We start from the raw sequence: 4,820 nt of genomic DNA on the forward strand, positions 1-4,820 counted from the left end.
TAATTCAACTGCGTATATGAAGGATTCTATCTCTGTCTTACAGTGGAATTGTAGAAGTATTTTACCAAAAATTGATTCGTTTAAAGTTTTGATAAATAAAAACAAATGCGATGCATTTTCCCTTTGTGAAACTTGGCTTACTTCAAATATTGATCTCAACTTCCATGATTTTAATATTATTCGCCTTGATCGAGACACCCCATATGGAGGAGTACTTTTAGGGATTAAAAAGTGCTATTCTTTCTATCGCATTAACCTCCCCTCGATTCCAGGCATCGAAGTTGTCGCATGTCAAATGACAATACAAGGTAAAGAGCTTTGTATTGCCTCAATATATATTCCTCCCAGAGCACAGGTTGGGCAACGGCTGCTCTTTGATTTAATAGAACTTCTTCCCTCGCCACGTTTGATTTTGGGAGACTTCAACTCTCATGGTGTGGCTTGGGGTTCCCCTTACAATGATAACCGCTCCTCTTTAATCTATAACCTTTGCGATGACTTCGACATGACTATTTTGAACAACGGTGAAATGACACGTATCCCGAAACCTCCAGCGCGCCCAAGCGCTTTGGATCTATCCTTATGTTCGACGTCGCTACGGTTGGATTGCACATGGAATTCAATAAGTTCATGGAGCAAAACATTGTACCGCAGTGAAGGTGATCGCCATCCAAAAACCAGGGAAACCAGCTTCTGATCACAACTCTTATAGGCCGATTGCAATGCTATCCTGTATCCGGAAATTGATGGAAAAAATGATACTCCGTCGTTTAGACCATTGGGTCGAATCAAATGGTCTACTATCAGATACTCAATTTGGCTTCCGCCGCGCCAAAGGGACGAATGATTGTCTTGCGTTGCTTTCAACAGATATTCAGCTGGCGTATGCTCGCAAAGAACAAATGGCGTCTGCGTTCTTGGACATTAAGGGGGCTTTTGATTCCGTTTCTATTGACATTCTTTCGGGTAAACTTCACCGACAAGGATTTTCTCCAATTTTGAACAATTTTTTGCACAATTTGTTGTCCGAAAAGCACATGTATTTTACGCACGGCGATTTGGCAACTTTTCGCATTAGCTACATGGGTCTGCCCCAGGGCTCATGTTTAAGCCCCCTTCTTTACAACTTTTATGTAAATGACATCGACGAATGTCTGGCAAATTCATGCACGATAAGACAACTTGCAGACGACAGTGTAATCTCTGTTACAGGAGCCAAAGCTGCCGATTTGCAAGGACCATTGCAAGATACCTTGGACAATTTGTCTGCTTGGGCTTTACAGCTAGGTATCGAATTCTCTCCGGAGAAGACTGAGATAGTAGTTTTTTCTAGGAAGCATGAACCTGCTCAGCTTCAAACACAATTAATGGGTAAAACGATTTCTCAGGTTTTGGTACACAAATATCTTGGTGTCTGGTTCGACTCTAAAGGCACCTGGGGTTGTCACGTGAGGTATCTGATGAAAAAATGTCAACAAAGAGTGAATTTTCTTCGTACAATAACCGGACAATGGTGGGGAGCCCACCCAGGAGACCTTATAAGGCTTTACCAAACAACGATACTGTCTGTTATTGAGTACGGGTGTTTCTGCTTCCGCTCCGCAGCAAACACACATTTGATCAAACTGGAGCGAATACAATATCGTTGTTTGCGTATCGCCTTGGGTTGCATGCAATCAACCCATACGATGAGTTTGGAGATCTTAGCTGGAGTACTACCATTGAAAAACCGCTTCTGGAGCCTGTCTTCTCGTATTCTAATCAAATGTGAGGTCTTGAACCGTCCCGTGATTAAAAATTTTGAAAGGTTAATCGAACTTAATTCTCAAACCCGTTTTATGACATTGTATTTCAATCACATGTCCCAAAATATTAACCCTTCTTCGAATATTCCAAATCGTGTCGACTTATCAAATACTTCTGATTCTACTGTGTTTTTCGATACATCCATGATAGAAGAAACTCGTGGAATCCCGGATCATTTACGCGTGCAGCAGATCCCTAAAATTTTTTCCAATAAATATCGAAACATCAACTGCGACAATATGTACTACACTGACGGATAACTTCTTGATGGGTCCACTGGCTTCGGTATCTTCAATATTTAACCGTCTCCCATAAGCTCGATAATCCTGCTTCTGTTTACGTCGCAGAATTAGCTGCAATTCAGTACACCCTAGGGATTATCGAAAAAATGCCCACGGACCATTATTTCATCTTTACGGACAGTCTCAGTTCCATTGAGGCTCTCCGATCAAGGAAAGATGTTAAGCACTCTCCGTATTTCCTGGGGAAAATACGGGAACATCTGAGTGCTTTATCCGAAAAATCTACTCAGATTACCTTAGCGTGGGTCCCTTCTCACTGCTCGATACCGGGTAATGAGAAAGCGGACTCTTTGGCTAAGGTGAACTGGGAAGGTGGTTTCCATAATCCCCAAGGTGTCGACGAACCCGTGGTTCAAGGGGTTGGATGTAGGTCGGGATTTCATTTGCGTGATGTCCCGGCTTATGTCCAATCACTATAGATTTGACGCGCATCTCCGTCGTGTTGGGCTCGGGGAAAGTGGTATCTGTGCCTGTGGTGAAGGTTATCACGACATCGCGCACGTTGTTTGGTCATGCCCTGTACACCGTGACGCCAGGTCTAGATTAATAGCTTCCCTGCAGGCCGAAGGTAGGCAGCCGGCTGTTCCTGTTCGTGATATCTTGGCGAGCCGTGACCTATCCTACATGTCCCTTATATACGTTTTCCTGAAATCCATCCACGCCCCAGTTTAGTCCTATCCCCTTCCGCCTATATCCAACCAAACGACAAGAACACGTTAAGACCCCGGATCCGGAAACAGCAATCAGACCCGCACGATACTTTCAAGGCCCGATGGAAACAATCCAATATGCCAGTCCGTAATATCTTGGCCCAGCAGCGGAACAAATTTAATATGCTGCTTACCTATGGCAATGAAAACCATCAAACAGCAAACCTGTGCTTTTAATGCAAAATATTCTAGCTTTAAGTTAGATTTAGTTTCAGCTCGTAGTCGGCAGCGAGGATAAAAAATTTGCGTTTAGTTATTAAGATACTTTAGAAAGTAAGCTACCAGATATAATTGGCGCCGTTAAACATTGAATTGTATTTGTGCCGTGTCAAATAAACTATAGATGAAGAAAAAAAAATAATATTACAGTTGTACAAGAAAAATTGAACTCTTTGATTAACCGTTTTATAAAAGTAATCTAAATGCAACAATCTTCTGACAAACATTTTGTTTTTGATTCGCCAGTAGATAAAATTCTGTACGATTTTTGACTAGCGAGTATGAATGGAAAATCATTTAAAAGGTATAAAAAAAACGGATCGTTTCATAGAGCATGCGAAAAAAGCGCATTGAATATGAGGCACTGCTAAACACAGCAGTGAAAAATGGGATTGAATCAAAAACAACTCATGATTCTTCACCCATTGAGAATAAGGTGCATCCTGTCCGGGGTGAGTATGTTTGTTTCATAAGGTAATTTTCGTGCAATTATTTCCTATTCTTCTTACGTAGCGGATTACGTGACGAGTTTAGAATTTTCCACTTTTTCGATCGATTCCAATGGTGAGTCATGACAGTGCTCAGATTCTAACTGTTTTTAACGGATATTCCATGTTGGTAGCACAATCTATTGGCTCATCACCTGATTCTGCAGATAATCAGTTGGTTAACGGTACGCTCCGAATGTCCACAAGTTCAGAGATTGTTGAACCACTCGACACAACTGTAAAAGAAATCAGTCCTCGTGATACTACTAATGCTATTCGCTCCTGGGCCTGTGACTTCAATATCACACATCGCGCACTAAAGGAAATTTTATCAATTATTCGTCACGATTATGGAGACAAAGACCTCCCTATGGATCCACGAACGTTGATGAGAACCCCCCAGAGAACTAGCATGACATTCAAATCAATATTAGGTGGTCAATACTGGCACCAAGGACTTGAAATCTGTTTGAAAAAGAGTTTCGAACATCTAACAGAGGACATACAAATTGAACTGAACGTTAATATAGATGGTCTGCCAACTCACAGGAGCTCGAAATATCAATTCTGACCTATTCTGTGCAATGTACATCAAAAGCCTCATATCCCACCAATGACAGTTGGAATATTTTTAGGTAAAATAAAGCCACAAAACATCACAGAATACTTAACACCATTTGTCGAAGAATTGATTTCTGTTCTGTCGAAAGGCGTGAAAGTAAACAATCATGCTGTTGGAGTAAAAATCAGATGTATTGTATGCGATTCGCCTGCTCGTGCATTCATAAAAGGTAATTAGTCGAAATTCGGAGACATATATGAGAAACCACACATTGAAAATTTCCAGAATATTGTTCAAAGAAGGAATATTATCAGGGTATCAATTTCCTGGAAAATCAGGAAAAACCTCGAAAAGTCAGGGAATTTTATTTTCGCTGGGCAGTCGACACCCTGATTATACACACACACCCTCGATCTCCCCCACCCTCCGCCACACGCATACATACACCAGAAAGTTAGTAAATAGGAAAGAGAAGTGAAAAAAGAACGAAAGAGAAAGAAAGAGATAGAGAGAGAGAGAGGAGGGAAGATTGAGAAAGCAGAAAGAGCAAAGGAGTTGAATGTTGGTAACATTGTATTCAAACAAAAAAAAAGGGGAAATGATACCCCAAAACATTTTTGATGAATAACGGCTTATTGGGCTATAGTTCAGCTGAAATCCACCTAATAATAGCTGTAAATCAACAAAATTGTTTGCTTCTCACAGTAGGGAAGACTGAATTGTCATCATATAT

The sequence above is a fragment of the Wyeomyia smithii genome, chromosome 2 (assembly GCF_029784165.1).
Source record: "Wyeomyia smithii strain HCP4-BCI-WySm-NY-G18 chromosome 2, ASM2978416v1, whole genome shotgun sequence".
In the NCBI taxonomy this organism is placed as follows: domain Eukaryota; kingdom Metazoa; phylum Arthropoda; class Insecta; order Diptera; family Culicidae; genus Wyeomyia; species Wyeomyia smithii.